This window comes from Austrofundulus limnaeus, unplaced genomic scaffold, assembly GCF_001266775.1.
Source record: "Austrofundulus limnaeus strain Quisiro unplaced genomic scaffold, Austrofundulus_limnaeus-1.0 Scaffold270, whole genome shotgun sequence".
Taxonomy (NCBI): domain Eukaryota; kingdom Metazoa; phylum Chordata; class Actinopteri; order Cyprinodontiformes; family Rivulidae; genus Austrofundulus; species Austrofundulus limnaeus.
In genome coordinates this window covers 64,800-76,594 of record NW_013952672.1, presented here as the reverse complement: position 1 = coordinate 76,594, position 11,795 = coordinate 64,800, and the positions used below count along the sequence as shown (strand labels likewise).

At 40.9% G+C, this 11,795-nt stretch overlaps 1 protein-coding gene across 1 annotated transcript in view; it reads right to left on the bottom strand.

Annotated features, from left to right (window-relative positions):
- The window catches only part of kcng2 (potassium voltage-gated channel, subfamily G, member 2), a 98,932-nt gene extending 87,330 nt beyond the window's left edge, over nt 1-11,602 (bottom strand). The window contains exon 1 of the mRNA XM_014020861.1: nt 11,131-11,602. The gene's annotated coding sequence lies outside the window, so the exon portion shown is untranslated. The remainder of the gene's footprint in view (nt 1-11,130) is intronic.
- Between the last annotated feature and the right edge of the window lie 193 nt (nt 11,603-11,795).

Below are 11,795 nucleotides of genomic sequence, written 5' to 3'. Positions count from 1 at the left end.
GTAAATTACGCAGCTCATTTACACACGTTTCCAGAAGATAGAAGTGTTTGTTGAATCTGACGTGACATGTTAGTACGAACCCTTTGTACGAACAAAAGTAAGAGAAATTTAGGATAAGAATACGAACATGTTCTTGCATGAGGCCCATTGAGTCTGAGTGGACCATGTTCCCTGCCTCCATTGTCGAGGCGGCTTACCAGAGCTGTGGCCGTAAGGTTGTTGGTGCCTGTCGTGGCGGCAACCCTTGAACCTGCTGGTGGACACCGGCGGTGAAGGATGCTGTTAGGCTGAAGAAGGAGTCCTATCAGGTATCTTTGGCCTGTGGGACTCCTGAAGCAGCCAATAGGTATCGGCAGTCCAAGCGGATTGTGGCTCGGGTGGTCGCTGAGGCAAAAACTCGGGCATGGGTGGAGTTTGGAAAGGCCATGGAAAAAGACTTCCATACGGCTTCAAGGTGATTCTGGTTAGGATCACATCTCTGCTTTTTGCGGATGATGTGGTCCTATTGGCTTCATCAGATCATGATCTCCAGCTCTCACAGGAGCGGTTCGCAATCGAGTGGGAAGCGGCCGGGATGAGGATCAGTGCCTCCAAATCCGAGACCATGGACCATGATCTTGAGCCAGAAAATGGTAGCGTGCCGCCTCTGGGTCAGGGAGGAGGTCCTGCCCCAAGTGGAGGAGTTTAAGTATTTCGGGGTCTTGTTCACGAATGAGGGAAGAATGGAGCGGGAGATCGACAGGCGGATTGGTGCTGCATCTGTAGTGATGCGGGTGCTGTACCGGCCTGTCGTGATGAAGCGAGAGCTGAGTCAGAAGGCGAAGCTCTAGGTTTACCAGTCAGTCTACGTTCCTACCCTTATCTATGGTCATGAACTTAGGGTAATGACCGAAAGAACGAGATCATGGATACAAGTGGCCAAAATGAGTTTCCTCCGCAAGATGTCTGGGCTCTCCCTTAGAGATAGGGTGAGAACCTCAGTCATCCAGGAGGGACTCAGAGTAGAGCCGCTGCTCCTCCACGTTGAGAGGAGCCAGTTGAGGTGGTTCATCTGGTTAGGATGCCTCCTGGACACCTTCCTGGTGAAGTGTTCTGGGCATGTCCCACTGGGAGAAGGCCCAGGGGAAGACCCAGGACACGCTGGAGGGACTATGTTTCTCAGCTGGAAGGCCTTGGGATTCCCCTGGATGTGCTGGCCCAATTGGCTGGGGAGAGGGAAGTCTGGGTCTCTCTGCTTAGGCTGCTGGCCCCGCGACCCGACCCCGGATAAGCGGTAGAAAACGGATATACGGACATTATGATACAATATTTGGTCTGAATCCGAATTTTATGTAATTTTAATGAGGACGTTTTGATGTCATTATAAAGAGGAAACCTCAAATATTCTGTATTTGTATATTAAGATTTCCCAGCTGGAAAAAAACAAAAACATTTCTAGTTCACAGGGAAAAACTCAAAATTTAAGGCGTTTTTTTCTCAAAATCAGTTGTTTTGTTGCTACTGCTCAAAAGAGTGCTTTAAATGTTTGTTTCATGATTATATTTCAGACAGTTCATTCAAATGATAAATTGCTAAGGCATTTATTTATTTTAATTGAAACACTACACTGTATTTGCCTATTTCTCCACAGACCACTTTGTGACTTAATCCTTGTTTCAATGTGATGGGTCACATATATGGATATGTACACAGCAGGGAGAAGATAAATTTAACTTTTCTACACTCCTACAGACTCCAAGTACACAACAAAATGTATTTAAGGTCTAAAAAGGGGATTTTGAATGATATGTCCCCTTTAAACTGTTTCAAACAGGTTAGAATATTAATGATTTTGTTTTCACTATGAGCTGACAATCATTCTCACAAGTTTCTGCTCTTTTGACAAAATGTTCAATTCACCAGGCGAGTATTTCTGTTTTTACCAAGCATGCCGTCAACACTGAAATAAAACATTTAGCTAGATATCAGCAAAACAGAGTGACTCATTAGCTCTGTACATCTGAAAGATGACAGGATTTTATGTGTAAAACACATAGACTGCGAAAACCATTTTCTTAGTTCATCGCTTCTTTCAATAAATCAAAACAGTCACCTGAAAAAGAAATAAAAATGTAGAGATTGGGATTTTACAGGTCAAACAGATCGTGAAGAATCCAGTAAAGGAGGTTTTGTTTTTGAAAGTGTTGGCTTGTTAGCCTGTCTTGTCCATCTGTGCACAAGATTACTTAAAAAGTTATGAACAGGTCAGATATTCATGAATTTTTTATGGCATGTTGGGGTCTTCACAGACAACAAATGATACAATTTTAGTGGTGATCTGGCAGCATCAGCCAGAAACTGAAACTTCAGAGAACAGACACAGTAGTGATGATGTAACAGCCAATCAGCATCCAGTACACACACTCAAGCCCTGGTTGTGTTTGGATTGAGCAGGCAGCCACCTTGATGTAGGCGGGATCATACACAATCTTCTTTTTTTGTTTTGTTTTATTTGCAACAAAACAATAATGGACTAACCAAACTTGAAGTAAATGTGCAGAATGTTGAACTGAACCATCCAGCAGTATGATGTTTAAGACAAGAGGACAGGACGACAGAGAACAGTAAGCTAATGTTAGCTTGTTGTTATTTTGCTACTGTTGTTGTCTAGTTAAACTGCATGTAAACATATGTTACAGTTACTGCAAACAATTCATGTAAAGTTACTCTCATCTGTGTGACATGCCCACCAATGTCTGACTGGTCCCACACATCTCAGAACAATTACCTGTCAGAAAAAGCTCAGCCCAAAATTGCATTAAAAATGGGCGGGAGTAGCTGCTCTGCGGACAAAATGACGCAATTTTTATAACACAACTCTGACAATAAGAACCCATTTTGCAGCTTCGGATGGAGTATGTAGGGACCTTTGGTTGTTCCTTGTTTCTGGAAATGTTGGAGAAAAACAAACTTCATGTTCTGGTATGACACTAAACTAGCTTTCATTACAACAATCAACAATTAACGAGCTGAGAGGATGGTAAAAACATCTAAACTTAACATTGTGCATTTGCACCACTTCACTTTAGCATCTGATGAATATTTTACATTTTCTCAACAAAAGAACATCTGTGTTGCACAAAAATTACACCACTAATTAATCAGTAGCTGTGTGTTATCTCAATGATTTGCTTCAGAGAAAACATGTAAAAGTAAAGAACCAGGTCTTCAGTGAACGATTGTTAAAAATCACATGGTGACCGCTAATCTATAGGTATTTGGTGATTTGTTTATATGATTTGAGCTAAAGAGCTGCTATAGCTTCACTCCTCTGTCAGTTTACTTCCTGCTTCTTCACCCTGACTGCTGTCTGCTGCAGGGAAAACTCTAACTGCTCAGAGGCACTTAACACAACCCCACTTCAAACAAATTTAAACATCTATTTAATATAAATATGGGAATTAACAGTAAATCAATGAAACTATTGTATGAATAACTAAATATGAACAAGCTACACTAAATTAAAATGATAAATTGTCTGTATGATAACAACAAACTATAATACAACAATTTTTTATTTTTATAAGATGAAGGCATTCTCCTCTGCAGAATAAAAAGGACTTAATGTCTTAGTGCACTCATACAGCAGTGATTTTCCTGTTAATAAACCACACCTCACAAATGTTTGCATATTACATGTGATTTGAAGCCTGAAGGTGGCTTTTGTTTGACGAAGCCTACTTTGCATATCTCTCATCCTGACTGTGAGTTTACAGTCTATAGGTCGTCCACTCAGGTCCGAGAAAATCTAAAAACGGTAGATTAGGATCCGTGTGAGGTGATATTAGATATAAAAAATGTCCTAATCAGAAACGATACCTGAAACAGTGTGATTATTTCAAGTCATGAAAACCATCTGCTCACGCAAACAGAATTTCCATGACTCTTTACATAAATCAGCAATCAGCACCAACATGTTTGCCTTCCCACATCCACCTGTGTGAAAAGCCCAGGACACAGATCGCCTTAAGTAAATTAGTTTTTAAACGTCACTGAACTCAGCTGATTTTCTCAGAATAGTTTTTTTCTTTATACTGGCCTGTTCCACTGAGAGAAAAAATATATTTCATTATGTGAAATGACGCAAAATATCTCTCTTGAACTCTAATAACAATAAGGTAATTTTCAATAAATATTCCCATTTGCACTGTCTGGCTGGGTTGGAAGATGATGGATCAGATTATGAGTCACATTGGCTGCTGGTTTTATTCAGGAAGAGTTTTTTTTTATCTCCCCACAGAGCCTCATTATTGATTCAATAGCCAGTGTTTATAAATGGAAAATGAAAAGCTGGACATCCTGCTGATTCTTATATCAATTATAAATGTGCTAAATGAGGTGATTTCTTCAACACTGGACTGAAATGCTGATTCAGCATTCGCAACAGTAACAACTTCGGCACATTTTGTGGGTTTTTTAGGCGTTCAGATGCCAAAATGTTCGGCTCATTCAGGAAATTACAGCTTGGACTTTTGGTTAATAGTAATTTTTACATGTTTCCAAAATATTAAACTTGATTTGCAAAAAATCAAAAATCATCATATAAATACATAATAATCTCTATTTCTTTCCAATATGGTGTTCTTTTTCAAATCTATGATTTGCTATTATTTTATCTTCCTGTGCTACCTTTATCGTCTAGCTAGCATTTTGGTACTCTTTTATCTTTGTATTTTTAACTTAGAAGTATCTATTGGTTTGTGAACTATTTTGCTAAAAAACAGAGCTTGACTCAAAGTGGTTAATGGCAAAAATCATAGAAGCCATCTTGACTTGTTTAACTTTTACTTTAACTTCCATCCAACATCGATTAAAGTTAAAATCTTTTATCTGGTTCATGAGATGTTTTGGTGACACACACAGTCAAAAACAGAACCCTTGCCTTCGGTGGCGGGTGATAAATCAGCAGGGAGGTGGGATATCAGTTTGATGTGTGGACACTTCCAGAGTGGACGTGTCAAAATGTTTCCAGGACAAAAACAGATGATAAGCAGACCGTTTAGGACAACGTCTTCAGGGTGAGGCAGAGAAACACAACATGATGCAGCGAGGAGGATGTGCAATTTCTTTTCTGACAGCTACAGAGACTTCTTTTCTTTATAAGCTGACCTCACTTTGTGCAGAAAAACAACTCATTTAAGGCGACAGATTATTCTGTGAACAAATCTGACAATCAGGTAGAGTTTGACCATTCAGACTGGGAATTCCAATATATTCAGGAGTTGAATTGTAACTTTAAGAGTATTTATTTATTAATTTATTTATTTATTTGATGCTCTCTGTGTGAAGCAAGATTAAAACTTCAAAAAAATCATCTTTCAAGAACAACTCAGGTTGTATAAATTCTACAAATTCACGCAGGCAAGTTTTAGATGTTTTGAAAACTGACTCAAATTTTGTCAGTATATAGTTTTCCCGCAGCTTTATGTTGTTTAATTAAGTCAGGGTTCAATTTCATAATGTTGTGCTGTTATCGTGTATTTGTCTCTAATAATGCTCAATGAGTTTTAACACACTTTGACGTTTAGAAGCTGTATTTTTAACTTACAGACAGTAATATCTGGATGTACTTCTACAACTCATGAACTTTTGGAATTAACTTAATTCAAGATGGCTGCCACAGATAATTGACCTTAGCAAACACAAAAAACGACTCCTACTCATTCAGTTTGAAATACATATATTTAAAATTTAGTGGGATGTTAACTGAGAGGCATCTCCAACATACACTGACGACCTGAACTACTAAAGGTGTGCATGTATAAAAACATGCAAATTTAATAGTGCATGCAAAACTGGTTAATTAACCGTATTCACCAAATGAGAAAAATAGCAGCAGTATTCCCTATTATGTGTGGATAATTTTTGACATACACACCTGTTTGAGGGAACCAGCTGGTACTTATGGGGACCTAAGCCTAGTCTCCATGGGGAGAAATGCCATTGGTGGATCAAAGGTTAGGTTTAGGGCAGGGGTGCCCAAACATTTTGCCTGAGAGGGCCAAGATTAAAAATTATTTTACCTGAAAGGACCAAAATTAAAATCAATCTGAGGGTGGTGGGCCAAATGCAATAATATAATACACGGAATGCAAATACTTCAAGTAAAGTTGTATTTTTTATGATTAAGCTAGCAGCCAGTGCGGTTGCCCTCATTTTTTGTTTGTTTTTTTCAGCCCATGGACATGGAGAAAATTCAACGTTTGCTCGGCAACAAAGGCTCATGGGACTTTTCATCATTTAAAATTTGAGTACCCGGTATATGTGGTCTTATAAGGTGTGGAAATCTAGGTATGGACTTAAATCTAATWTAAATGTCTCTTGAAGTTACTTGCATTTTAAGTTTAATCTTAAYATATTTCAAGGATAAAGTACCACCATGAGTTAGGACTATCTGACTACAGATCCTTGTACCTAWAGTTGGACCAATGGTTGAAAAGACTAAGTGTAAATATAGTATATCTACATAAGACAGGAGATTACAATCTAGGAACCAGGACAACTTCTCCGCGGGCCCCACTTTGGGCACCTCTGGTTTAGGGTAAGGGGTCAGGGTTAGGCTGTAGAAATAAATGGAAGTCAATGCAAAGTCCCTACAAGGATAGAAAAACCAATGTGTGTGAGTGTAGCTCACTGTCACTGACTGTTTACTGCAGTTACCCATAAGGAAAAGTTTCTGTTCATGTTTTGTGTAATGAGCTTCGTTGGGTTTTGACACAACCAACTTCTTAAAACAAACTGAATTGACATTTTTAATCTAACAGCCCTGTGGAGCACAGCAGGGCGTCACAAGTTTGTTTCCAGAGGAAGTCCACTCCCCTCACTTTTCTGCAGACTTCTCCATTTAAAACTCACAGTTTCAAACCATCTGTGCTCTTCAGAAGTTTTGAGAGTACCGTGACAATCTCTAATTGAAAATTAAACCTGCACTCTACTGGGTGAAAATGATTCAAAGGGACAGAGACAGACAGGAGGAGATAACGGGCAGAAGAAATGGAGGAAGGATCTGCTTGATGGTTCGCCTGAAAGAGGAGAGTGTGGTGTTTGTGGAAAACTGCTGTTCGCGGGGGTTTTAAGAAGCAAAACTTAAAGATGACAGCAAAGCACAAAGAAGACAGAGGAACAGCAGTCTTCTGCTTACCAACACAAAACTCATTATAAATATTTCTTTCCACAGAGCTGAGCATCTCCTATAAATCCCGAATGAACAAAGTTCACTTCAGTCCACAGTGAGGTCATGTTACCCTCTATGTGGAACGGTCTTCTAGTTATGATGATCCTTATGGTCTTTGTTTTACTGGCAGGATATGTTCAAAAAGACTATCTGACTATCTTACATCAGACTGGTCATCCAGCTACACCGAGCAGCCTTACTGACAGAGGAGACCAAGAACCTGATGGTCACTCTAAACGGCAGAGATGAGATTCAGAAGAACAATCAGACCAGGGGCCTCATGTACGAAGACTTGCGTGGATTTCTTACTGAAACGTGGCATATGGTCAAATCCAGAAAATGGCGCACACACAAAAAAATCCAGATGCATCAAACTGTGCGTACGCCTGGATCCACGCACATTTCTTTTTTACATCACAAACGTGGAACTGAATGCAGATAAGACACACGCCTTCATTAACATATGTTAAACAGATGCAAATTACTTCCTGCATGTGTGAAGGACATGTTTGTTTGATCCCTGCGCGATCAGAAATGATTTCTAGATTCAGGAAAATAATGAATTAAATATAATGTGAGTGAGAAAAAAATCCTGAGTAAAAATAAGAGTAAAATATATTTGTCACGCAAAGAGCGAGTGACTGTGTGTGTGTGTGCGTGCGTGCGTGCGTGCGTGCGTGCGTGCGTGCGTGCGCGCGTGCGTGCGTGCGTGTGTGTGTGTGTGTGTGTGTGCAGCCGGCGCATCTATTCATTCTGAGCCTGGAAATATTAATGTTACACAGGAGTTTATTACCATAATTAGAGAGGAACAGAGGAACTTAAATGTTTGGTAGAACGTAGATCTTTGTTTATTTCATCACTGCGCCTCAGTACTGGAGAGTTTTCATGACATCACATAATGTTGGAGCGTTAGATTCAGATGGATGAGACCGTTCCATTGGTCATGATTCGGCTTTGGGTGGACTGGACTGGCACAGTACCGATCGGTCTGCCAGCTCCCTTTGGAAAGCTCCTGTGGAACCCCAGTTCAATCGCTGCTGCTGCACATGCATGCGCACTGGATCCTCACTGTGTCACACTCCCAGAGCGCCGCAGTGCCAAACTGAAAAATGATTTTTCCTCAAAACAGTTGATGAGCCACTCGTCATGGATCAGAAAATTCTATCTGTTTATAAATAAACGCTCTGCGTGTTACACTATTTATTATGTCTTCCAGTAAAGCTGAATCTGTTCCTGTTAAATATATTTTTGGCACAACTTTGCACGTCTTTTATCTAACTGCGTCCATGTGGATGTAATAATTGTTAATCATGTGTGTGGTTTGGACAATAATCATTTTCACATCATGAACAGTTTCTCAGAATCACCTCTATGTGTCTCCAATGAAACCAGAACCACAGAAACCTGTGACACCAGCCCTGGAGTTGGCGTGGGGCTGCACACATTTCCACGTTCAGTTCAGTTTTGATACATCCGGAGTTTTGCTTGGAAAATGGCATACGCAAGGTTTTTGTGCGTATGCACCGTTGATACATGAGGCCCCTGGTCTCCACCAATCTGGGTTTTATAGTAGACTGGCTGAACGTGAGTCTCATTGATCTGATAAAAGCAAGACTGAAGGCTTGTGCAAAAAAAAATGTATTGTGCGCTATTTATCATCTGGAGAACTGTCACCAATTAATATCTGCCACTTTATGAGGTGGGGCGGCTGTGGCAGAGTGGTTAGGGGAGTCGTCCTGGAACCGGAAGGTCGCTGGTTCGATCTCCCGTCCAGCTCTCTCAGTTGTTGTGTCCTTGAGCAAGATACTGTACTTCAACCCTAGTGCCTCTGATGTGTGTCCCATCAGTGTATGAATGTGATTGGCACTGATTAGTCTCCATGGATGATCGTACATGTTAGCTTTGTAGAGACCTAATAGAGTGCTGTGTGAATGGGTAAATGAGGACACAGATTGTAGTGTGAAGCGCTTTGAGTATCCTGGATGGATAGAAAAGCGTTATATAAGTACAGTCCGTTTACCATTTATGATTAATGCCGCGTGATGATGACATATTTTTGTGTGACGTACTCTCACTATCAAGCACATGTATGTGAGCCCATTTCATAACAAATAGAGAAGAAGACGGCCTGAAGAAGCTAATCTTAACACTACAAACCTCACCTGAAACACAGACATAAACCAGAGTACAACAAAAGCCAGAGGATCGAGGCAACAATGTCGGCTCCAGCAAACACTCCTCCAGCTAATGGTGGAAACAAATCAGCTGAGAATCCACGATGCTCTCTGTCAGTTTGTCCAGAACAAACAGCAAAGTTAGTCAGACATGTATAATTTAAAAAAAACAGCTTAACTGATTTAGCTGATTTCACCTATTAATCATTTTCAGCTAAATGCCACATATAATACATTTTTTTAGCCAATATATGAAATCAGTTCCAAATGTTACGATTGGAGGAAACAAGGCACCACTCATCACCTGCCTAATACCGTCCAGAAGCATGGTGGTGGCAGCATCATGCTGCGGAGGAGTTATTCAGGAACTAGACTGATCAGGGTTGAAGGATGAATGAAGACCTCAATGAAACCCTGTTTCACAGAGATCAGGAGTGTTGGATTTAGATCTCTTTTCAGGGCTATGTTTCTTGTTTCTCCCCAGGTGGTTCCTTGTCAGCCCATTACTTTTTCCTTTATATTTGATGTCTTTTTGTGCATCTTACACCGTTTTGGTTTGCCTCTCTGTGCTCCTATACGTTTTGCCACCCCGTCAGCATTTTCTTTGTTGTTGTTGTAAATGAATCTTGTTTGTTTGGCTGCTTCATGGGTTTTTCGCCGCAAACTGTAACACTCAGACTAGGTCGAAGTTTCAACTTCCAGCAGAACGTCGACCTAAAGCCCACAGAAAATAGACTGTCTTAGCTTAAAGTGCCTGTGACATGCTTTTTCTTCAATTACAAAAAATTAAAAGAATATCCTAATATTTTAGAAATTTGCATCATTCATATGATTTTTACCTAGTTTGTCACAAAACATACGTATTTTTTGCTAAATTTGGTGCAGTCAAAGCGAAACAGGAAGTGATGTCAAAGGGGAACTCTTAAAAGAAAAGGGCAACTTCCTGGTCTTTATAAATATGGCTCTTCTTTATCTATCTGACATTGACTCAAAATTATCTACAGAAACATCTGATTCTTTGCAGTCTGTTGTTAGCCATTCTCATTCAGGCATCGCCCTTTGACATCACTTCCTGTTTCTGCTCATGCAAATATCTCAACAACTGTTCATTTCAGTGTCGTAGATTTTTGTTTGCAATTCATCATTAATGCTATCTTTCCAAATTTGCACTCAAATATTATCACTTAAATTTAATGCCACAGGCACTTTAAGCCTGACTTGAACCCCATCATCCCTGGAAAGGACTCAACCGGTCCCCATACAACCTGAACAAGGATTTTTGAAAGAAGAATGTCAGACACAAAGCTTAAAGCCAAGAACTCAGTTGTAATTACTATTAAGGGTGCTTTTGAGAGCAAACAAGAGGGAAAAGATCTGCAACATAAATATGCACAAAGAGAAAGGAAAGTTTTTCAAATTGTGATTATTGCAGAATCTGAGTCCTGTGAACCTTAGAGACATTTCTCAGAATCTTGAATTAATAAAATAAGAAGAGGACGATGTGACAGCAATAACTGGAACCCTAATCAGACTTTAGTGGTCCCCTGTAATATAAGGAGGTCTGACATACAGAGGGGAAGTTTATGACATTTTAATGAGCTGCAGGAGGTTGGAATCCTTATGTTTCACTTTTTACAGTAATTTTGTTTCCTTCAAACTAGTGAGACACCTGTTCCCCCTTTTAAACACAATATCTTTAAACGGTTCTTCTTTTTGGTTTTAAACATCAGTTTCCAGACTCACCAGGTGCGCCGCCGGGCTTGTGTCCATCTGCTTCAGCTCGCCCGCCCCGTCGCGCCCCGCAGCACGCAGCATGCCTTCAAGTTGTCCACGCAGATGGTGCGGGACATGGCAGCAAGGAGTCCCCCCGCTGAGCTCTCACCCCCCGCGTGGAGTTTCTGTTCTCCTCCAAGTCCCGGTCTGAAACGGCGCGGCAAAGCTGGAGAAGGCTCCGTCAACAGAGGGAGAAACGCGGCTGCTCCTCCGCCGGACTGCCCGTCAGTCTCTCCATCTGAGACGTGGCAGATGTTGCGGAGGAGTGAGTGTTGTGTGCGTGTGTATGTGTGTGTGAGAGTGTTTTGTGGAGAGCAGGTGTTCCCGGCTCGCTGATGGTCGCACGGCTAGGCTCGGACCGCTCAGGTGCGTCCGGAGCTGCGCGCTCCGCGGTGCGCTGAGCTCCAACAGACCGAGAGCTTCAGAGGCGTTCCACAGTCAGAGGGAGGGTCTGTCCTCCAGAGCTGTCATCTGATCACTTTCATTTTTAGATTTTATTTGAATGTGGTCAATAAGATGTGACTGCTGAAAGTTTTATTCCATCAGTTCAGTTCATGTGACTGGGGGCAAATAAAATTCCCGAGGTGTTTCACCAAACCCAAAGTCAGGACAGAATTTCAGGAGTTTATATATAT